Below are 25,429 nucleotides of genomic sequence, written 5' to 3' on the forward strand. Positions count from 1 at the left end.
TTTTGGTTTCCGGAATTGAGAAGAGTTATGAACAACAAAGCCCTTAAATTCTTTCGGGTGGGTCGCCTGTCTAAGCTGGTCAACATGTGTTCTCATCATCACTTCACGTCATTCTCTGGCAAGAGAGAGGAATAAGGGTTATTCCCAAATGAAATTCCAGTGTTCTACATAGAATGGGAATAGTTCCAAAAACTAGATGAAATGTAGCAGAAGACCTGAAGACACATATGGAGGAAAGGGAAACAATTTAAGATTAAGCCAGACGTATAAAATGCGGATTTAACAGGAAATCTAATATTGCTGCTTTGTTCCTATGAATTCAATTCTGCCTTTATTGTTACATTATAGCAACAAAAGACACAGCAATAATTACAACTAACATAAATGAAGCTGTAATGACAGAACATTTGCCTTCAATTATATCACTATTTCATTATACCTAGCGTGGGATAGAAAACAGATAGAACGCACCTTCAGTACTAAATCCCATTTTGAGTCTCTTCCATATTTTCCTCTTTTGGGGACATGACTTGTCTGTTGTCTCCTTTCAGATGAGGGATCTCAAGGGCAATTAGGGATGGGCAATAAACACTGGCCGAGCCAGAAATGCCCACATCCCGTAAATTAACTTTAAAAATGGTATCTGAAAGCAGCTGTGAAGAGCACCAAAAACATCAAACAGAGGAGACAAAATAGATTCCAGAAACTATAAAGAATATCACGGGTGCTATTCTCTCCCCCCCACGCAGGGTGGGAAAATCGCCGGGGCGCCACGCGGATCGCACCACGCCGCTCCGACCCACGCACGCGATTCTCCCACCTCCCGGAAACCAGCGGGGCACGATTCGCACCGGGCCGCTCGGAGAACTGGCGAGCGGCCATTCTCTGGCCCGTATGGGCCGAGCGGCCGCTACAACACAACAGGTTCCCGCCGGCGCCGTCCACCCCTGGCCGCTGCCGGCAGGAACTCTGCGGGAACGCGGGGGGGGGGGGGGGGGTGGCCTGTGGGGGAGGTAGGGGGGGCTCCTTCACCGGGGGCCTCCGATGGGGTCTGGCCCGCAATCGGGGCCGGCCTCTCCACCCCCCCTCCCCCGGGTCTACCTTCTTCCGCGCGTGGCCCCAGAACACTGGCGCCACGTTGGTAAGGGGCCGGCATGCGTAAGACATTCCCCACGCATGTGCAGGATGGCACGGCCCAGCACCATGCTGGCCCCTGTGGGGGCCAGACTAGGTCGTGCCCGGGCCCTGTTTCACGACGGCGCGAACACCTGGCCTCCATATCGGAGAATCGCCCCCCACATCTTTACTTCTCTTATTAAATAAGAATTCTGACAAGCTTTTATTCTATCTGGCTCTTCAGCTGTTGTCCAAAATATTTTGTTTACAGGAATGTTGATGGAATGTTGACAGGAGACTGACAACCTGCTGAGCTGAACACAGTGAGAGGAAAGTGAATTAACATTTGTAAACGTAATCAACACCAGGGGCGAAATTCTCCGGAAACAGCGCGATGTCTGCCGACTGGCGCCCAAAACGGCGCAAATCAGTCGGGCATCGCACCGCCCCAAAGGTGCGGAATGCTCCGCATCTTTGGGGGCCGAGCCCCAACCTTAAGGGGCTAGGCCCGCGCCGGACTGATTTCCGCCCCGCCAGCTGGCGGAAAAGGCCTTTGGTGCCCTGCCAGCTGGCGCAGAAATGACATCTCCGGGTGGCGCATGCGCGGGAGCGTCAGCGGCCGCTGACGGCATTCCCGCGCATGCGCAGTGGAGAGAGTCTCTTCCGCCTTCGCCATGGTGGAGATCGTGGCGAAGACGGAAGGGAAAGAGTGCCCCCACGGCACAGGCCCGCCTGCGGATCGGTGGGCCCCGATCGTGGGCCCGGCCACCGTGGGGGCACCCCCCCGGGGCCAGATCGCTCCGCGCCCCCCCCCCCCAGGACCCCGGAGCCCGCCCGCGCCGCCTTGTCCCGCCGGTAAGGTAGGTGGTTTAATCTACGCCAGTGGGACAGGCATTTTAGCGGCGGGACTTCGGCCCATCCGGGCCGGAGAATCGCGGGGGGGGGGCCTGCCAACCGGCGCGGCGCGATTCCCGCCCCCGCCGAATATCCGGTGGTGGAAAATTCGGAAACCGGCGGGGGCAGGATTCACGCCAGCCCCCGCCGATTCTCTGACCCGGCGGGTGGTCGGAGAATCTCGCCCCAGATTCTTACAAGGATCTTTGAATTTGAATTGCGTTAATTCAGTTCCCTCATGCTACTGGGTGAATAAACTGCTTTAACCCAGTCCTCAAACTATGTCACTAGCACATTGAAACCATTTGAAGAAAAACAAGTGAAGAGGCACAAGGATTGTTATGATATGTATAATGTCAGGAATGTAAAGGATGAGCAAGATGATGTTCGTGTATCTCAACGCTGGATGGCATCACTGAGTAGTCTTATGAAAAGCAGCGTCTCTAAGCATTCTGGGAGAAGGTTAAGGAGAAGGGTAGTGTGAGGTTGAGATAGAGTGTTAGTTGTATTAGAAGGACATTATAGATTACTGTAGCATAGATTTAATACTGTTGTTTTATTAGATATTACTGAGTAAAGTGTACAAACCATTTAAAGTAGTGTAAATAAACTAGCTCTGTTTTAAATACATAGCTTGATGTTCTTTATCATCACTACAACTTTTAGTTATCTTGGAGAACAATGCAAGGAGCATCACAAGGATGTCAGGATAAATCAAAATGACTTTTAAAAGCCTGTTGAAGATAATGGTCCTCCTTTCCCTGGCCAAGTAGGCCAAACTATGTTTAGCTAATTAAGTCCAAGAGCCTCCAAAGCTTTTGTATCTAAATTATATAATCTACTGCCTCACTGATGTAGAAGAACGTAAAACATTAGCAACTGATCTACATACAATAAATATATAAATATCCTATCACAACATGAAAGATAATTTCTACAAAATCATTAGCACCATAAGGAGCAGATTTCAGCAGCCTGAAATGTCAAGGTGAAGTTACAATATTGTACTATTAAACAAGGAGGACAAATTCAACTTTAGTCCAGTAGGTTGGTTTGAAGCTGTTGATATACCTATTATCCTATTGAGAGTAACAAATCACTGAGCTGTTTTGAAGATGGCATATTATTGTGTTATTTCAAAAAGGGTTACTATACTATCTAGATTGCCATGATGTGGAGATGCCGGCGTTCGACTGGGGTGAGCACAGTAAGCAGTCTTACAACACCAGGTTAAAGTCCAACAGGTTTGTTTCAAACACTAGCTTTCGGAGCACTGCTCCTTCCTCATGTTCACCTGAGGAAGGAGCAGTGCTCCAAAAGCTAGCGTTTGAAACAAAACTGTTGGACTTTAACCTGGTGTTGTAAGACTTCTTACTGTATCTAGATTTCAGTCTACATTTCTTGGCTAAATTCTATGGCATGTTCTAAGATTACATGGTACGAGAATAACCTTCAACTGGAGACAGCACACCAGCTATGCAGCTAATTCATGCTTTGCTCTTTAATTAGATTTTGCCTTCAATTCAAACCTCAACCAAATTGTACTGGAGGTAAGTTTAGAAACCATTTATACACTCTGAACGTTTCTTGAAGAACTAACTTTTTTGAACATATTCCAAACTTGGTCAGCAAACCACAACTCCATTCAATAATTGCCACTCTATTTCATTTTCTACTGTTGAATCATCAAAATCTCAAAATGGCCCCTTCTTTGGAACCTCAAAGGTGGTTTCTTCTTCCTATCAATTATTTTAAATTAAAATGAAAACATACATTTGACATGGTCTTGTATATACGCCGTGTGCAAAATGAAGCAACTGCACTTAATTTACAAGTCTGTTTAGAGATTCCCATTTAGAAAAGCAATGGACCAGCATTTTAAATTTGATTCGTTCCAAAAGAACACTTTATTAATTTATTTTGTTGTTATGGGCGAGGCGTTTTCAGAACCCCAAACTGTATCGTGCAGTTCAACCAACCTCTCCCTTTAATGTATTTGATGCTTTTCCTAGCACACGGCTTTTTCACTAGGTGTGGGATTACAATTATGGGCACGTGGGTTTTTAAACACAAAACACTGTTTATTCCATGAACTCAACTTAACATCTTAAATAAACATTGGATTTCTTAACACCACTTATTTCAAAGATACCTCAGAAAATATTGCAACAGTAAATAATTCCTTAAAATGTTCCTTCAAACTTCCAAGAGACTTAACACCTTTAAACAAAATCACATCAGGTTAAAGGCTTCACTATTATAAGTTTAAATCACCCAAATGATCCAGAGATAGTCTTTCATGGCAGAGATCCAGCTCACTGCAAAACACAGACGCACACCCAGCTCTTTTCCTCCAAACTGCAAAACTAAACTGCAAAATGGCTGACCTGAGTTCAGCCCCACCTACACTCTGACATCACTGTTTTCTTAAAGGTACATTGCTTAAACATCCATGTCTTAAAGGTACTCTCACATGACACCTCCCCCCAAGGAAAAAAAATAAACCATCATCTTCAAGATGGTTTCATTTTTCACTTTTGCACCATCCACTAAGAAATGTACACAGTAAATATACATTTTCGTTTTTAAAAAATACACATGCAAACAGGTATAATAATATAGTCCATTTTTCTTTGTTCTTCTTCCTCCAACCAAAATCATTCTCGATGAACAGTCTCTTTGAACAAATTCTCTGCATGATCCATCCATTCCTCTACTCCTCGGCATTTCTCTTTCGAATCAGATACTTTAGTTCAATCTGACCACAGAGTCCCTTGCAATTCTCCAATACAGGAGCATTGGTGGTCACAGTTTTCAGGCAGTCAAATGCCTGATGAAAGTCCGCGGTCCAATGAATTTCTTTACGTTTCTTCAGCAATTCCATCAGTGGAGTAATCATGCCACAAAACATTTGCACAGCTGTTCGATCAAATTCATTCATGTTAAGAGATCGCATTATTTCCTTTCGTCTTGAGGGTATCGGAAACTCCTCAAGGAAAGTGATTCGGGCTTCTCCAAATTCACTTTCGGCTAGGTTCATCATCAAACCCGCCTCGTGAAGTCGATCGAAGAACTCCATACGATGTTTTAAATGTTCTTTCCATGTCCGAAAGTTGGAAATAAAAGCAGATTGTCCCAGTTTCTCATTGCTCCATGGCTGCAACCCACTTCAATTATGCCATTCTTCAGCATACTCTCAATCTCTCTGTTAACCTGTGCCAATTTTAAAGGATTAAGTCTATATGGATGTTGTTTGATAGGAACAGCATTTCCCACATCTACATCATGTATAGCCATTTTAGTACTTCCCAATTTATCTCTACAACCTTGCCCATGTGATATCAATAACTCTTTCAGCTCAGTTCGTTTTTCCTCTGGAAGGTAACTTAACAATTCATCCCAATTTTTAAGAACATCCTTATTTTCCAATTTAATCTGAGGTATGTCAAATTCACAGTCATCTGGATTTGGTTTGTCATTTTGAGTTAGAATCATTAAAACCTCCTTTTTCTCTCCTTCCCTTTCAAAGTACCTTTTAAGCATATTCACATGACACACTCGGCAAGTCTTCCTTCTATCTGGTGTTTTTACCACATAATTCACCTCACTTAATTTCCTTTCAATCTGATACGGTCCACAAAACATAGCTTTTAAAGGCTCCCCTACCACTGGTAACAACACTAAAACCTTCTCCCCACTGGCAAAACTACGAACTTTGGATTTCTTGTCCGCTACCCTTTTTAGCACATTTTGTGCAACTTTCAATTGTTGTCCAGCCAATTCACCTGATGTATTTAATCGTTCCCTAAAATTTGACACGTAATCCAACAGTGTAATTTCCGATTTCTCACCCATTAATTTTTCCTTAATCAATTTAAGTGGTCCTCTTACCTCATGACCAAAAATTAGTTCAAAAGGACTAAATTTGGTAGACTCATTAGGTGCATCCCTAATTGCAAACAATACGAATAGGATTTCTGTGGGTAGTCCATATCTAGTAAAGAATTTAAGTAACTCCTCCACAATCCTTTTAGCTGTAATATTACGTATTGGAATGGCCTCTGGAAACCTAGTAGACACATCCATTACAGTCAAAAGATATTGATTCCCACTTTTTGTTTTAGGAAGCGGTTCTACACAATCGATTAGGACCCTTGTAAAAGGTTCCTCAAATGCTGGAATGGGTATTAAGGCCGCTGGTTTTATCACTGCTTGAGGTTTCCCTATCACTTGACATGTGTGACATGATTGAAAAAATTTAACTACATCTTTATGTAGTCCAGGCCAATAAAAATGTTTCTGGATTTTAGCTTGAGTTTTCCTTATTCCCAAATGACCTCCCTCTCATACCTCATGTGCAACTCGCAACACCTCCTTTCTATACCCTACCGGCAATACTACTTGATGAACTTCTACCCACTTTTCATCCGCCTGAATATGTACAGGTCTCCATTTTCTCAGCAAGACATCATTTTTACGGTAATAACACTCTGGTATACTCTCAGATTCCTCTTCCGTATATGCTTTCTGATATATCCGTTTTATTTCCACATCTTTCTGTTGTAAGTCCGGCAATTTTCCTGAACTAAAAATATCCGCCTCAACCTCCACCTGTTCTTGTTCTTTTTCTTTTAATAATATTTTTATTAAGGTTTTTTAACAACACAATTTTTTCCCCTTACAAATAATACCCCCCCCCCCCCCCCGTAACAAAATAACGCAAATTCTCCCTGAGCAAGATATATATATGGCAGGATGGTATATTTACATAGCTTTATACACTGGCTCTCGCCCATTCGTGCCAGTTTCCCCCACCCTCCATGTTATCCCCCGCTCATCCGTCCCCTCCAGCAATCTCTCGTTCCCCCCTCCCCTCCCCCTCCCCCAGGGTTGCCGCTGCTGCTGACCGACCTTCCTCTAATGCTCCGCGAGATATTCTAGGAACGGTTGCCACCGCCTGTAGAACCATTGTGCAGACCCTCTCAAAGCGAACTTAATTCTCTCCAATTTTATGAACCCTGCCATGTCGTTTATCCAGGCCTCCAGGCTAGGGGGCTTCGCCTCCTTCCACAATAGCAAGACCCTTCGCCGGGCTACTAGGGACGCAAAGGCCAGAATTCTGGCCTCTTTCGCCTCCTGCACTCCCGGCTCATCCCCTACTCCAAATATTGCTAGCCCCCAGCTTGGCTTGACCCAGACTTTCACCACCTGAGATATTACTCCCGCCACTCCTCTCCAGAACCCCTCCAATGCCGGGCATGACCAAAACATATGGACATGGTTTGCCGGGCTCCCTGAACATCTTTCACATCTATCCTCTACTCCAAAGAACCTACTCAGCCTCACCCTCGTCAAATACGCGCTGTGAACCACATTAAATTGTATCAGACTGAGCCTGGCACACGAGGAGGAGGTATTAACCCTGCCCAGGGCATCAGCCCATAGCCCTTCCTCAATCTCCTCCCCCAGCTCCGCCTCCCATTTACCTTTCAATTCTTCTACTAGCGCTTCCCCCTCTTCTTTCATCTCTTGGTATATTTCCGACACCTTGCCCTCCCCGACCCATACCCCCGAGATCACCCTATCTTGAACTTCTTGTGCCGGGAGCATTGGAAATTCCCTCATCTGTTGCCTCACAAAAGCCCTCACCCGCATATATCTAAATGCGTTTCCCGGGGGTAACTCAAATTTCTCCTCCAGTGCCCCTAGGCTCGCAAATGTCCCGTCAATGAACAGGTCCCCCATTCTTCTAATCCCCGCCCGATGCCAGCCTTGGAACCCCACGTCCATGTTCCCCGGGACAAACCGGTGGTTACCCCTGATCGGGGACCACACCGATGCTCCCATTGCACCCCTGTGCCTTCTCCACTGGCCCCAGATCCTTAGCGTTGCCGCCACCACCGGGCTTGTGGTGTGTTTTGTCGGCGAGAGCGGCAGCGGTGCCGTTACCAACGCCCCCAGGCTCGTTCCTTTACAGGACGCCATCTCCATCCTCTTCCATGCCGCCCCCTCTCCCTCCATGACCCACTTGCGGATCATCGCCATGTTTGCTGCCCAGTAGTAACTCTCTAGGTTTGGCAAAGCCAACCCTCCTCGGTCCCTGTTGCGTTCCAAGAACCCTCTTCTAACCCTCGGTGTCTTATTTGCCCACACATAGCCCATAATACTCCTACCTACTTTCTTGAAAAAGCCCTTGGTGATCACGATGGGGAGGCACTGAAACACGAACAAAAACCTCGGAAGGACCACCATTATGACCGACTGCACCCTACCCGCCAACGAGAGCGGGAGCATGTCCCATCTTTTAAAATCCTCCTCCATTTGCTCCACCAACCTCGTCAAATTCAGTTTATGTAGGGCCCCCCAGCTTCTGGCCACCTGTATCCCCAGATACCGAAAACTCCTCTCCGCCCTCCTCAGCGGTAGGTCCCCTATCCCTCTTTCTTGGTCCCCTGCCTGTAATACAAAAAGCTCACTCTTTCCTACATTAAGCTTGTAGCCCGAGAACTCCCCAAACTCCTTCAGAGTCTGCATGACCTCCACTGCACTGGGTCCGCCACGTATAGCAGCAGGTCATCCGCGTATAGCGATACCCGATGCTCCTCTCCCCCGCAGACTATTCCCCTCCATTTCTTGGACTCCCTAAGTGATATGGCCAAGGGTTCGATCGCCAGTGCAAACAACAGGGGGTGACAGGGGGCACCCCTGCCTCGTCCCTCGGTACAGCCGAAAGTACTCCGACCTCCGCCGGTTCGTCACTACACTCGCCACCGGGGCGCTATAAAGGAGCTTAACCCATCTAATAAATCCTCCCCCGAACCCAAACCTGCGCAATACCTCCCAGAGGTACTCCCACTCTACTCGGTCCAAGGCTTTTTCCGCGTCCATAGCTGCCACTATCTCCACCTCTCCCTCCTCCGATGTCATCATTATCACGTTTAAGAGCCGCCGCACATTGGTATTTAACTGCCTGCCCTTTACAAATCCCGTCTGGTCCTCATGAATCAACCCCGGGACACAGTCCTCAATCCTCGTGGCCAGCACTTTTGCCAATAACCTAGTGTCCACATTGAGGAGCGATATCGGCCTGTACGATCCACATTGAAGTGGATCCTTGTCTCGCTTAAGAATCAAGGAGATTATCGCCTCCGACATTGTCTGGGGCAGGGTTCCCTCCTCTCTTGCCTCGTTAAAGGTCCTCACTAGCAGCGGGGCCAGCAGGTCCACATATTTTCTATAGAACTCCACCGGGAACCCGTCCGGCCCCGGGGCCTTCCCCGCCTGCATGCTCCCCAAGCACTTACTTAGCTCCTCCAACCCAATTGGTGCTCCCAAACCAACCGCATCCTGCTCCTCCACCATCGGGAACCCCAGCTGGTCCAGAAATCGCCTCATCCCCCCTTCCCCCCCTGGGGGCTGGGACCTGTACAGCTCTTCATAGAAGGCCTTGAATACCTTATTTATTTTCGTGGCACTTCGAACCGTGGCTCCCCTTCCATCTTTGATTCCCCCTATTTCCCTCGCTGCCGCCCTCTTACGGAGCTGGTGCGCCAGCATCCGACTAGCCTTTTCCCCGTACTCATAGGTCTCCCCCTGCGCCTTCCTCCATTGTACCTCCGCCTTGCCCGTGGTCAGTAGGTCAAACTCCGTCTGGAGCCGTCGCCATTCCCTGAGTACTCTTTCCTCCGGGGCCTCTGCGTATCTCCTGTCCACTTGCAAGATCTCCCCCACTAACCTCTCCCTTTCCATGCCCTCTGGCTTCTCCCTATGAGCCCTAATGGAGATCAGCTCTCCCCTGACCACTGCCTTCAACGCCTCCCATACCACCCCCACCCGCACCTCCCCGTTGTCGTTGGCCTCCAAGTACCTTTCAATGCACCCCCTCACCTTCCCACACACCACTTCATCAGCCAGCAGTCCCACGACCAACCGCCACAGCGGGCGTTGGTCCGCTCCTCTCCCAGCCCCATTTCCACCCAGTGCGGGGCATGGTCCGACACGGCTATGGCCGAATACTCCGTCCCCTCCACCCTCGGGATGAGCACCCTGCCCAGAACAAAGAAATCTATCCGGGAGTAAACCTTATGTACGTGGGAGAAAAAAGAAAATTCCCTGGCCTGCGGTCTTGCAAACCTCCATGGGTCCACTCCCCCCATCTGATCCATAAAACCCCTGAGCACCTTGGCCGCCGCCGGCCTCCTTCCCGTCCTTGATCTGGAGCGGTCCAGTGCTGGGTCCAGCACTGTATTAAAGTCCCCTCCCATTATCAGTCCTCCTACCTCCAGGTCCGGAATGCGCCCCAACATACGCTTCATAAATCCAGCATCATCCCAGTTCGGGGCGTATACATTTACCAACACCACCCACGTCCCCTGCAACCTACCACTCACCATCACATATCTCCCTCCATTATCCGCTACGATAGTCTTGGCCTCAAATGACACATGCTTTCCCACCAGAATTGCCACCCCTCTATTTTCCGCGTCTAATCCCGAGTGAAATACCTGTCCTACCCATCCCCTTCTTAACCTGACCTGGTCCGCCACCTTCAGGTGTGTCTCTTGGAGCATTGCCACGTCTGCCTTCAGTCCCTTCAAGTGCGCGAACACTCGAGCCCTCATCACCGGTCCGTTCAGGCCCCTCACGTTCCATGTTATCAGCCGGATTGGAGGGACTCTCACGCCCCCCCCCCCCCCCCCGCGCCGACTAGCCATCTCCTTTTCTGGGCCAGTCCCTTGTCCGCGTCTCCCTCCCTCTCCAGTCCCCCAGCCGGGGGACCCCCGTCCCAGCCACCTCTTCTGTGTCCCGTTCTCTTTCGGCCAGTGCAGCAGCAACCCTTTTCCCCCTCCTCTCCCCCGCCTTCCCCCCCTCCCCTCCCTCCCCTCCCCCTCGCTAGATCCCCGTCTAGCTTTTTTGCTCCCCCCATATCCCTCCCGTAAGTCAGCTGACACCTGCTGACCCCGGCTTCCCCTGCCATCCCTTTGACCCCTCCCCCCCCGGGTGGGCATCTCCCAATCAATATACATTCCTTCGTTCCCCTTCCTGCCTTTCTTGCCGCGCGCGGGAAAGAAAACCCCACGCTTTCCAAAGCCTGCCCCGCCCCCCCATGGCGCCTCCTGTTGTGACCTTGTCTCTCTCCCCCAGCCCATATAACATTTCCTGTGCGTGATTGACCCCCTATGCACAACGACCATCATACCTCAACCCTCAAACACCCCCCTCCCACACAAACCCTCAATTAGAGTCCAGCTTTTCAGTTAGTATAAAGGTCCATGCCTCTTCGGGCGTTTCAAAGTAGTGGTGTTGGCCACTATGTGTAACCCACAGTCGCGCTGGCTGCAACATTCCAAATTTCACTCCTTTCCGATGCAGCACCGCTTTGGCCCGGTTGAAACCCACTCTCCGCTTAGCGACCTCCGTGCTCTAGTCCGGGTATATTCTCATCTCTGCATTGTCCCACTTGCTGCTCCGTTCCCTTTGGCCCATTTCAGGACCCTCCCTCTGTCCGTAAACCGGTGAAATCTCACCACCATCGCCCTTGGCGGCTCATTTGCCTTGAGCTTCCTCGCAAGCACTCGGTGCACCCCATCCAGCTCCAGCAGTCCCGGGGGGGCCTCCACACCCATCAGCGTTCCGATCATTGTGCCCACATATGCCGCGGCATCGGCCCCCTCCACTTCTTCTGGGAGTCCCAGGATCCTCAAGTTGCTTCTCCTCGACCTATTCTCCAGGTCTTCGAGTCTTCCCGCCCACGTCTTGTGCAGCGCCTCGTGCCGCTCCACTTTCACCGCCAGGCCCACGAGCTCATCGTCGTTCACGTTCACTTTTTCCTGGATCTCCTGGATCTTCACCTCTTGGGCTTTCTGGGTTGCTCCAAGTCCTTCAATTATCGCCAGCAGAGGCGCCACCATCTCCTTGCGCATCTCCTCAAAGCAGCGCTTGATGAACTCCTGCATCTCTTCTTTCTGTTGGCGCCGCCATTTTGGTTTTTTTTCCCTTCTTCTCTCGCTGCTCCAGGGCCGCTTTTTTTGCCGTTTCGCTGCAGGTCCGATCCATACAGGTTGGTTGGGGACCTTTCTCCTTCCTTCCCCACGGGTTGATTTTCCAAAAAGTGCCGTTGGGGCTCGTTTAGCGGGCCCGAAAGTCCGTTTTCGCGGGAGCTGCCGAATCGCGCGGCTTAGCTCCGCATCGCCGCAACCCGGTACCTTGTTCTTTTTCAACCATCTGATCAAAAATCGTTTCTGACAATTGCACTTCAACTTCACCTTCACACTTTGATTTCTCCTCTTGTCTTAACCTATGACTTTGCGACCTTGTTACTCCACAATCCGGAAAAATCCCAGGATATTCGTCCTTCAACACTTCAGTTGTCTGATTTTCCACTAGCTTATCAACCACAGTAGGCACCACTCCCACCTGCAATCCAGCTATATCATTACCCAAGATAAACTGTATTCCTGGATAGTTTCTCGATTACTCCTACTGCCATTGCACCACTCTTCACTGGACTTTCAAACCTTACCTTATATAATGGAACGCTACTCCTCTCACCCTGAATTCCACATATCACCACCTTTTCTGGCAACAGTCTTCCCAAACTACATAATTCCTCATCTCTTACCATTAAAGATTGACTAGCCCCTGTATCTCTTAAAATTGTGACTTCTTTACCTGCTCCCCCTGATACACATGAGTAAACTTTACCCACACAAGTAAATTCTTTAAATACATCTGGCACCTTCATAACAATTACTTCTTGAACAGGCTGTACAATCGTTAGCACCTCCTTCGCTTCCCTTGGGCTTTCCTTTACCACTCTAACAAACCCCACCGTCTTATCCTGTTTTACCACATCAGTCTTCCCAGTGCTTTTCTTCAACCACCAACACTGTGACTTTACATGGCCTAGTTTATTACAGTGAAAACATTTGAAACTTTTCATTTCTTTTCCACCCTCCTGGATTTCTTTTTGAATCTGAGGTACACTCTCTTTATTGTCTCCCATCAGATCATCTTTACCTTTACCACTTCAGTATTTCTCATGTCCCCAGTTTCTATCCCTCATCGGCTGAAACTGATGTCGGAAACCAATCTTCGATTTATGAACTAATTCATAATCATCTGCTATTTCCGCTGCTAATATCGCAGTTTTAACCATCTGTTCTTCCACATGAGTTCTCACTACATCAGGAATTGAATTTTTAAACTCCTCCAAAAGTATAATTTCTCTTGAGAGCTTCATACGTTTGGTCTATTTTCAAAGCCCTTATTCACCTATCAAAATGACTCTGTTTGAGCCTTTCAAACTCCATGTACGTTTGACCAAATTCTTTCCTTAAATTTCTAAACCTTTGTCTGTAAGCTTCAGGCACTAGCTCATATGCACTTAAGATGGATTTCTTCACCTCCTCATACGTTCCAGATACCTCCTCCGGTAGTGATGCAAACACTTCACTAGCTCTACCTACCAGCTTTGTTTGAATCAGTAACACCCACATGTCCTGTGTCCATTTCATTTGTTTAGCTACCTTCTCAAATGAAATGAAAAAGGCTTCCACTTTCCTCTCGTCAAACCTTGGCAATGCTTGGACATATTTAAATAGATTCCCACCAAGCCTTCGACTATGACGCTCTTTCTCACTATCCTCATCACTATCATCCAACTGTACGTTTCCTTTTACGTCTGCCAATTTTAACTGATTGTCATGTTTCATGGCCATTTTCTGAAGTTCAAACTCCCTCTCTTTATCTTTTTCCCTGATCTGTATCTCCCTTTCTTTGTCTTTAAGTTCTGCTAGGGCTATTCTTTCTTTTCTCCTTTCTTCTCTCTCCTTTTCTTTTTCCTCTCTCTCGCTTCCTCTTTCTTTTTCCTCTCTCTCACTCTCGTATGCAAGCCACTTTAATTCTTTCTCATGTTCCATTTGTTTAATTTGCAACTGAATTTTTGCCATTTCCAATGAGTCATAATCTATCTCAGGCAACTTTAAATGTTTAACCACTGCCATAATTACCTCATCTTTTCGCATTTTATCAGGTAATGTTAACTGCAATGTTCTTGCCAAATCTTAACGGTCTGCTTTTCGTTTCTGTCCATAAAGTACTACGTGTGACATTCTCCGCCCCCAAAAACTTCTGAGCCTCTGAAAGAGCCATTGTTCACAACACTCTCCCCACTTAAACTAAAATGCCACACCGGAAAAACAATAATCCTTCACTGTCTTTAAGTTCACAAAAGCCAATCCAATAGATAGACTTTTATCCCCCTCAAGCCCCCAATTGTTATGGGCGAGGCGTTTTCAGAACCCCAAAATGTATCAGGGAGTTCAGCCAACCTCTCCCTTTAATGGATTTGTTGCTTTTCCGAGCACACGGCTTTTTTCCGAGGTGTGGGATTACAATTATGGACACGTGGGTTTTTAAACACAAAACACTGTTTATTCCATGAACTCAACTTAACATCTTAAATAAACATTGGATCTCTTAACACCCCTTACTTCAAAGATACCTCAGAAAATATTGCAACAGTAAATAATTCCTTAAAATGTTCCTTCAAACTTCCAAGAAACTTAACACCTTTAAACAAAATCACATCAGGTTAAAGGCTTCACTATTATACGTTTAAATCACCCAAATGATCCAGAGATAGTCTTTCATGGCAGAGATCCAGCTCACTGCAAAACACAGACAAACACCCAGCTCTTTTCCTCCAAACTGCAAAACTAAACTGCAAAATGGCTGACCTGAGCTCAGCCCCACCCACTCTCTGCCATCACTGTTTTCTTAAAGGTACATTGCTTAAACATCCATGTCTTAAAGGTACTCTCACATGACATTGTAAAAACATATTACGCATCAGTTCAAAATTGACATTATATAAAGTGCAATGCAGAAGTTTCTTTCAATATAGTACATGAGATCCCTCCCTACATTTGTCATTACAGGGTATATTTACAATGTACAATTACATTTTGGTGCAGACAGCCCAAGGGGTTTTACATGGTTTCCAGTCCCTTGATATACAATGGCAGGAGAGCATTAAACCTTGGCATCCCCTAGTGAGATTTTGTGGTGGCTGCCCTAAACTTAAGTGCATCCTTCTGCACGTAGTCCTGGACCTTGGAATGTGTCAGTCTGCAACACTCAATCAATGACAGCATTTTACACTGGAAGAGCAGCAAGGTTTGGGCAGACCAGAGTTTCTTTCACCGAGTTTATGTTCCTCCAGCAACTGTTGATGTTTGTCTTGATGTGTGTTCCTGAGTGCAGCCTGGAGAGCACCAAGTCCTGTGTATAGAGCTGCTCAGGACGCAACTCAACAAAAACACTGCATTTCTTTCCAGACCTGCTTTGCAATTGTGCTTTCTGGAAGGAAGTGAGTGACAGTCTCTTCCTCACTGCAGCCACCTCAAGGGAAACATGTGAAGGGGGTAAGCCTCAAAGTATACTCTAAAAATCTGATGGGAAGGACCCTTATCATTACAAGTCAAGCTGAATCTTGGTGCTTGTTTGAAAATCCTCTGCACTCTCTCCAGAGCAATGATGGCCTTACTGTAATGTGGTGACCAGAACTGTATGTAGCGATATGCATCACTGTATATACACAAGGGTGTAATGTAAATACACTACAACTAAGTAACCTCTAGAGGGAGCACCAGAGATGTCATGACATGCAGACACGCAACCAATGGATCATTAGAACAGGACACAACCAATGGGTAATCAGGACACCCAGAGGTGGCAGTACCACAAGGGGGCACTTCACAACCCATATAAAAGGACAGGGCACACTGCCTCTTCCACAGACAGACACCTAGAGAGTTGATCAGTAGCAGCATCATACCCTAGCATGTGGCTTAGAGCAAGCTGGTATAGTTAGACTGAGTTACTAGAGAGGTAGATTATCAGATTGTCGAACTCATTTAAGAACTGTGTTAATAGTTCAATGAACACGTTGAACTCATTTCATAGTCCGGAGCATCCTTTGGTAGAGACTACATCAAGGAAGCAGCTTATGTTATACGAAGTAACATAATACAACATGGTATCAACTCAGCAAGGTTAGAAACAACCAGCATCCAAACCCAGGCACGATGAACAAGATTCAGGCTCCTCATCCGCTCAGGTACAATGGCAATCTTAGTGCTAGCTGGCGTTCGTTCAAACGAAAATTCCTACTATATGTGGGAGCATCCGGCCTACATGGCGTGGCCGATGCTCGGAAGATAGCTCTGCTACTCACCATTGCGGGTGAACATGCAATAGAGATCTTCAACTCCTTCAAATACTCCGAAGGGCAGGACAGAACAAAATTCCAGACAATCCTGGACAAATTCGACAGCCACTGCGAGGTGGAGATGAAAGAAATAGGTAAGAATGGCGCGAATACTCACCACGAGACAGAGGCAGGGTTGAAGAAGAAGCAGACGTCAGTTTTGATTGGCAGCCATCTTGCGCGTATGCAGCCTGACCAGTCCGCACATGCGTACTTCCCTACAAATTGCAAACCGCAGCAAAACAGTGTTTTGCGCAGAGCGCACAGTAAAGGAACCTCGGTGCGCGCATGCGTAATTGAGTCCTACGCATGACGTCACGAGCATCATGACATCAAGAGGCCCCGGACCATGCCCACTTAAAGGGGAAATGTCCGAAAATAAAAAAGAAGAGTTTTAAAGCCACAAACACAGTTCTTCCACCTCGAAAGACAGAACAATGCCTGAACTTCTACCATCAGTTGAAAACAACCTCCGCCGCACCCTGGAACAAGCAGTTAGCACCACCCAAAGAGGAGAGCACTATAACAAATCCGAAACAAAAAGAGATGATTTGTTCATTGAAGCATACTACTCAGAAGATGAATTCATCATTGGACATAGAGAGCACAATAACAACTCCGAAACACAAAGAGATGATTTGTACATTGAAGAATACTACTCAGACATGGATGAGTTCTTCGGATTTGATGATCATTACACGGTTGCAAAGCTCAACATGACTCTACTCATGGTAGACAAATCCAATACCATGATGCCATGGCAGATCGTCGATCCATTGGATGACAGCAACCTGTCAAATACCCAAGAAGAAGACGAAGCCCACAGAGAGCAGCCTGACGACAAACCACTGGTTCACGCACCATGAAGAGTGGTCCATGCACCACGAAGAGCCCCGACTCCACACAGAAAGCGATGAAAGACTCCACAGCGAGACCAGTGCACAACTCCGTTGAGACCGCACAGATCAACTCCACAGCGAGACCACTGCACGACTCCACACAGGGAACGATGCACGACTCCACAGAGAGAGCTATACATGTCTCCACAGAGAGCTCATTGACAGACTCCACAATGGAAGCAACTCAAGACTCCATAATGCAGTCCATGCATGAACAAGACCATGAAGGTCTATCCACCTTATCTGAGCAACCAGCAGCAGATTATGCAAGTCTACCACGCTCACGTGAACAACAAAAAGACTATGACAGTCTACCCAGCTTATTTGAGCCACCAGAAGAAGACTATGAAAGTCTACCCAGCTCATTTAACCAACAAGAAGACACTGAAGGTCTACCCACTGTCTGTGAGACAAGTGATGAAGGCATCACAATTCCCATACAAGGTGTGCAACATCACGCTGAGACTGACAGATCTCAGCTCGTATGTACAGAGGAACTCAACAATCAAAGTGAAACTACTCATGAGTCCAGTGAGACCATGTAAATTAAAACCTCATCCACTCGAGCCTATCCACAAGAAAATGAAATCTTGAAGATTTTGACTCCAGCCGAGGAGCATCAAGAAACCAAAGATGATTCAAATAAATCAGAAATGACTCCAGAAGGGGAGCACCACGGAATCAAAGAAGAATCGCTCAATGAAGCAGCAGATACCATAAAGGACACTGACACAAGTAACTTTGAGAATGACTTGACTTATCCACTCAGAACGGTCATTGAGCGCAACAAGCACAACAACAAAAACTACAAGAACAACAAAAAGCATAACAAAGGCTACAACAGCAACAACAAGCACGACAAAAACAACAACAATATAACAACAACTTGTACAACATGGTACAACTCTGCACATGAAAGACAATGTGACAGTACAGCTCAAGACAATGGCAAGAGTGCAGACACACCATGGCATGACAATGAATCTCACCGATTCACGTTTGCTGCACTACAAACAAGCAAACCAGCTTTCAGGAAAGATGACATACAGAATCACTACCACAAGCATAAAAAAAAGAGTCCAAATCAGACAACGAAGTGAATCGACCATTCGAACACCTCATGTTGACTTCTTGATTACCTCAACACAAGAACACTGACGACATTCACAAAGAAATGACAACTTCAACAACAAAAGAAGAAAGCCACTCGACCGTACAAATTCATAACGTTTGGACTCATAAATATTCATTGGTATTGTATAATCATCAATATCATCACAACTTGTACATGTCATCACTTTTCTACTTGTTTTGTACAATTTTCTTCAACAAAGTACAGAAAATATGTAACACGAAAAAAGGGGGGATATAGTGATATGCATCACTGTATATACACAAGGGGTTAATGTAAATACACTACAACTAAGTAACCACTAGAGGGAGCACCAGAGATGTCACGACATGCAGACACGCAACCAATGAATCATTAGAACGGGGCACAACCAATGGATAATCAGGACACCCAGAGGTGGCAGTACCACAAGGAGGCACTGCACAACCCATATAAAATGTCAGGGCACACAGGCTCTGCCTCTTCCACAGACAGACATCTAGAGAGTAAGACAGGATTGATCAGCAGCAGTATCACAACCTAGCACGTGGCTTAGAGCAAGCTGGTATAGTTAGACTGAGTTACTAGAGAGGTAGATTAGCAAAGTGTAAAACTCATTTAAGAACTGTTAATAGTTCAATAAACATATTGAACTCATTTGCTAGTTTGGAGCATCCTTTCATAGAGACTACATGTGAGGTAATGCATTTTGGAAGGTCTAATGCAGGTAAGGAATATATAGGGAATGGTAGAACCCTCAAGAGTATTGAAAGTCAGAGAGATCTAGGTGTACAGGTCCACAGGTCACTGAAAGGGGCAACACAGGTGGAGAAGGTAGTCAAGAAGGCATACGGCATGATTGCCTTCATTGGCCGGGGCATTGAGTATAAGAATTGGCAAGTCATGTTGCAGCTGTATAGAACCTTAGTTAGGCCACACTTGGAGTATAGTGTTCAATTCTGGTCGCCACACTACCAGAAGAATGTGGAGGTTTTAGGGAGGGTGCAGAAGAGATTTACCAGAATGTTGCCTGGTATGGAGGGCATTAGCTATGAGGAGCGGTTGAATAAACTCAGTTTGTTCTCACTGGAACGACAGAGGTTGAGGGGCGACCTGATAGAGGTCTACAAAATTATGAGGGGCATAGACAGAGTGGATAGTCAGAGGCTTTTCCCCAGGGTAGAGGGGTCAATTACTAGGGGGCATAGGTTTAAGGTGAGATGGGCAAGGTTTAGAGTAGATGTACGAGACAAGTTTTTTATACAGAGGGTGGTGGGTGCCTGGAGCTCACTACCGGAGGAGGTGGTGGAAGCAGGGACGATAGTGACATTTAAGGGGCATCTTGACAAATACATGAATAGGATGGGAATAGAGGGATACGGACCCAGGAAGTGTAGAAGATTGTAGTTAGTCGGGCAGCATGGTCGGACGGGCTTGGAGGGCCGAAGGGCCTGTTCCTGTGCTGTACATTTCTTTGTTCTTTGTTCTTTGTACATCAAGGAAGCAGCTTATGTTAGTAACATAACACAACACTGTACACAAGATTCCAGCTGTAGCCTAACCAGCAGTTTATACACATCCAGTATTACATCCCTGCTTTTGTATTCAATACCTCACCCAACAAAGGAAAACATTCCATATGCTTCCTTGACCATCTTGTCCACTTGTCCTGCCACATTCAAGGACCTGTAACATGCCAAGGTCTCTCACTTCCTAAACCCCTCTCAATATCTTTCCATTTATTGTGTATTCCCTTGCTTTGTATACCCTCCCAAAATGCCTCACACTTTTACAGATTGAATTCCATTTCTCTTCCAACTCAACCAAACCATTGGTATCATTCTGGAGACAACAGCTATCCTCTTGATTATCAATGCCATGGCCAATTTACATACTCACATTAACCCTTTACATTGCAATACACAGGTACACAACTGAAATATTCAATCTAAGTATAATTCAGTCAAACATGAAATCGCATTGGAGACTCCTCCAACCAAGAGGTTTGATTCTGTTAGATAGTGTTTAAAATTGCATTAGAAATTCTGCATGGAGCCATGTCCTCACATGCCTTTACATGGACACCTTGTGTAGCAACTGGAGGAACTATTTCCTTGAATGATCTTGAATTCTCAAGGAATAACCTGTGTGTTAAATTCTTCATGGAATCACTGAATGGTACAGCACAGAAACTGGTCATTTGATCCATCTTTGGTGTATTCTTCCCACTCTCCTGATCTTTCTCCATAGCCTTGCAATTTCTTCCACTCTGAGTGTGTATCAAATTCCTTTTTGAAAATTATTGTTGAATCTGCCTTCACCGCTATCTCAGCGAATGCATTCCAGATCATCAGAACTCAGCATAAAAATACCTTTTCCTCATGCTACCAAATACCTTAAAACTGTCTCTTGGGTTACTGACCCATCTGCCACTGAAAACAGTATTTCTTCATTTACTCCAACAAAACCCTTCAGGATTTTTGACAACTCTATCAAATCTCCTCTTATTCTTCTCTGCTTCAATGAGAATGACCCCAATTCCTCCAGTCCCTCCACAAAATTGGAATCTTTCATCCTTGGTACCACTGTATAAAACCTGCTTTGCCCTTTCTTGAAGGCACTGGCATACTTCCTAACGAGTGGTGCCCAGAATTGGACACAATACTCAAACTGGGGATGAAGCAGTGCAGCAGAGCCCAAACCTTGATTTTGTGCTCTATGTCTCTATGTATAAAGTCATGGATCCAAAATGCCTTTTAATTGCCTCTTCTGCTGTTTGACTCTAAAATTACATTGATCTCTGAAAACATACTCTGGCACAATGAGATTACATTCAAGATAGCAGATTACTGAAACAAATTTCAGGCGAGATAGAGGGGGATGTAAAAGGGATGGGGGATTGCACCGCTGGTTAAGGAGAATATCACAGCTGTACTGCGAGAGGACACTTCAGAGGGCTCATACAGTGAGGCAATATTGGTAGAGCTCAGGAATAGGAAGGGTGAAGTCACAATGTTGGGGATTTACTACAGGCCTCCCAACAACCAGCGGAGATAAAGGAGCAGATATGGAGGCAGATTTTGGAAAGATGTAAAAGCAACAGGGTTGTTGTGGTGGGTGATTTTAACTTCCCCTCTATTGACTCGGACTCACTTAGTGCTGGGGGCTTGGATGGGACAAAGCTTCTAAGGAGCATCCAGGAGGGCTTCTTGAAACAATATGTAGATAGTCCAATGAGGGAAGGGGCCATACTGGACCTGGTATTGGTGAATCAGACTGGTCAGGTGGTCAAAGTTTCAGTAGGGGTGCATTTCGGGATCAGTGATCGTAATTCAGTAAGTTTTAAGGTTCTGTTAAATAAAGGTAAGAGTGGTCCTCGGGTGAAGGTACTAAATTGGGGGAAGGCTAATTATAACAACATTAATCAGGAACTGAAGAATCTAGATTGGGGATGGATAGAACATAGAACATAGAACAGTACAGCACAGTATAGGCCCTTCGGCCCACGATGTTGTGCCGACCATTTATCCTAATATCAGATCAACCTAAACTACACCCCTTCAATTTACTGCTGTCCATGTGCCTGTCCAAGAGTCGCTTAAATGTCCTTAATGACTCTGACTCCACCACCTCTGCTGGCAGTGCATTCCACGCAACCACCACTCTCTATGTAAAGAACCTACCTCTGACATCTCCCCTATACCTTCCGCCAATCACCTTAAAATTATGTCCCCTCGTGACAGCCATTTCCACCCAGGGAAAGTCTCTTGCTATCCACTCTATCCATGCCTCTCATCACCTTGTACAACTCTATCAAGTCACCCCCTCTTCCTTCTTCGCTCCAGTGAGAAAAGTCCTAGCTCCCTCAACATTTCTTCATAAGACATGCCCTCCAGTCCAGGCTGCATCCTGGTAAATCTCCTCTGCACCCTCTCCAAAGCATCCACATCCTTCCTATAATGAGGCAGCTAGAACTGGGCACAATATTCCAAGTGAGGTCTAACTAGAGTTTTATAAAGCTGCAGCAAAACCTCACGACTCTTAAACTCAATCCCCCTGTTAATGAAAGCCAACACACCATATGCCTTCTTAACAGCCCTATCAATCTGTGTGGCAACTTTGAGAGATCTATGTACGTGGACACCAAGATCCCTCTGTTCCTCCACACTTCCAAGAATCCTGCCTTTAACCCTGTATTCAGCATTCAAATTCACTTCCAAAATTAATCACTTCACATTTATTTAGGTTGAACTCCATCTGCCACTTCTCAACCCAGCTCTGCATCCTGTCAATGTCCTGTTGTAATCTGCAACAGCCCTCGACACTATCTACAACTCCACCAACCTTCGTGTCATCGGCAAACTTACTAACCCACCCTTCCACTTCCTCATCCAAGTCATTTATAAAAACCACAAAGAGCAGAGGTCCCAGAACAGATCCCTGCGGGATACCACTGGTCACGACCTCCAGGCGGAATACTTCCCATCCACTCGCTGTCTACCTTCGGCTAGCCAATTCTGTACCCAGACAGCCAAATTTCCCTGTATCCCATGCTGCCTCACTTTTAGAATGAGCCTACCATGGGGAACCTTATCAAATGACTTACTGAAATCCATATACATCACATCCACTGCCTGACCTTCATCAATGTGTCTCGTCACATCCTCAAAGAATTCAATGAGGCTTGTGAGGCATGACCTGCCCCTCACAAAGCCATGCTGACTATCTTTAATCAAACTATATTTTTCTAAATAATCATAAATCCTGGGCGGGATTTTCCGCCGGCGGGATTCTCCATTTTGCCAGTGCCCAGGGGTGCCCCACAATGGGAAACCCTATGACCGGCCGGGGTAACGGAGAATCCCGCCGGTGGGTCGAGGCAGAAAAGTGGTACGGCGGGGCGGAGAAACCCGCCCCCCATATCTCAGAATCTTTTCTCACCACAGACGTAAGACTGACTGTTGTGTAATTCCCAGGGATTTCCCTATTCCCTTTCTTGAACAGGGGAACAATATTTACCTCCCTCCAATCATCCGGTACTAGTCCAGTGGAGAGTGAGGACGTAAAGATCATCGGCAACGGCGCAGCAATCTCCTCCCTCGCTTCCTGTAATAACCTTGGGCATATCCTGTCTGGCCCATATTTGAGGGTAAATCAAGATCTGGCATGTGGGAGGCTTTCAAATGTCAGCTGATAGAAATTCAGGTCCAGCATGTTACTGTGAGGAAGAAGGATAAGTATGGCAAGTTTTGGGGCGGCATGTGGCACAGTGGTTAGCATATGGACTACGGCGTTGAGGACCCAGGTTCGAATCCCGGCCCTGGGTCACTGTCCGTGTGGAGTTTGCACATTCTCCCTATGTCTACGTGGGTTTCACCCTCACAACCCAAAGATGTGCAGGTTAAGTGGATTGGCCAAGCTAAATTGCCCTTTAATTGGAAAAAAAATAATTGGGTACTCTAAATTTATTTTTTTTAAATATGGCATGTTTCGGAAACCTTGGATAATAAAGGATATTGTGAATCTAATCCAAAAGAAAAATGAAGCATTTGTAAGCGCTAGAAGGCTGGAACAGACAAAGCCCTTGAGGAAGATAAGGAAAGCAGGAAGGAACTTAAGGAGGGAGCCAGGAGGGCTAAAAGGGGTCATGAAAAGTCATTGGCAAACAAGATTAAGGAAAATCCCAAGGCTTTTTATTTGTTTATAAAGAGCAAGAAGTTGCCAGGGAAAGAGTTTGCCCACTCAATGATAGGGGAGGGAATCTAAGCGTGGAGCCAGGAAATTTGTGAGGTATTAAATGAGTACTTTGCATCAGTATTCACCAAAGAGGACTTGGTGGATGATGAGTCTGGGGAATGGTGGGTAGATAGTCTGGGTCACACTGCGATCAAAAAGGAGGTGTTGGGCATCTTGAAAAACATTACAGTAGATAAGTCCCCAGGGCCTGATGGAATCTACCCTAGAATACTGAGTGAGGCAAGGTGGAAATTGCTGGGGCCTTGACAGAATTCTTTGTATCCTCACTGACAACAGGTGATGTCCCTGAGGATTGGAGAATAGCCAATGTGGTTCCTTTTTTCAGAAAGATAGCCAGGAAATCTCTTGTTCTGCATGGGTTTCCTCCGGATGCTCCGGTTTCCGCCCACAGTCCAAATATGTGCAGGTTAGGTGGATTGGCCATGCTAAATTGCCCTTAGTGTCCAAAAAGGTTGGGTGGGGTTACTGGGTTACGGGGATAAGGTGGAGGGTGCTCTTTCCAAGGCATATTCGATGGGTCGAATGGCCTCCTTCTGCACTGTAAATTCTATGAAATTACAGGCTGGTGAGCCTTGTATCGGTGGTAGGGAAATTATTAGTGAGGATTCTTCGAGACAGGATTTACTCCCATTTGGAAACAAGTGGACATATTAGCGAGAGGTAGCATGGTTTTGTGAAGAGGAAGTCATGTCTCACAACCGTCATCGAGTTTTTCGAGGAAGTGACGAAGATGATTGATGAAGGTAGGATGTTGTCTACATGGACTTCAGTAATGGATCTGACAAGGTCCCTGGTGGCAGATTTGTATGGAAGGTGAAGTCACACGGGATCAGAGCTGAACTGGCAAGATGGATACAGAAGTAGCTTGGTGAACAAACTCAGAGGGTAGCAGTGGAAGGGTGCTTTTCTGAATGGAGGGCTGTGACTAGTGGTGTTCCGCAGGAATTAGTCCTGAGACCATTGCTGTTTGTAATATACATATAAATGATTTGGAGGAAATGTAATAAGTTTGCGGACGACACAAAGGTTGGTGGAATTGTGGATCGGGATGAGGACTGTCAGAGGATACAGCAGGATATAGATTGGTTGGAGACTTGGGAGGAGAGATGGCAGATGGAGTTTAATCTGGTCAAATGTGAGGGAATGCATTTTGGAAGGTCTAATGCAGATGGGAAATATACAGTAAATGGCAGAACCCTTAAGAGAACTGGCAGACAGGGGGATCTGGGTGTACAGGTCCAAAGGTCATTGGAAATGGCAATGTAGGTGGAGAAGCTAGTCAAGAAGACATACGGCATGCTTACCTTCATCGGTCGGGACATTAAGTATAAAAACTGGCAAATCATGCTGCAGCTGATTAGAACCTTAGTTAGGCTACAC

At 46.4% G+C, this 25,429-nt stretch overlaps 1 protein-coding gene across 2 annotated transcripts in view; it reads right to left on the reverse strand.

Moving 5' to 3' along the window:
• The window catches only part of znf385b (zinc finger protein 385B), an 881,089-nt gene that overhangs the window by 412,701 nt on the left and 442,959 nt on the right, over nt 1-25,429 (reverse strand). The window lies entirely within an intron of this gene.

The sequence above is a fragment of the Scyliorhinus torazame genome, chromosome 2, assembly GCF_047496885.1.
Source record: "Scyliorhinus torazame isolate Kashiwa2021f chromosome 2, sScyTor2.1, whole genome shotgun sequence".
Classification (NCBI taxonomy): Eukaryota; Metazoa; Chordata; class Chondrichthyes; order Carcharhiniformes; family Scyliorhinidae; genus Scyliorhinus; species Scyliorhinus torazame.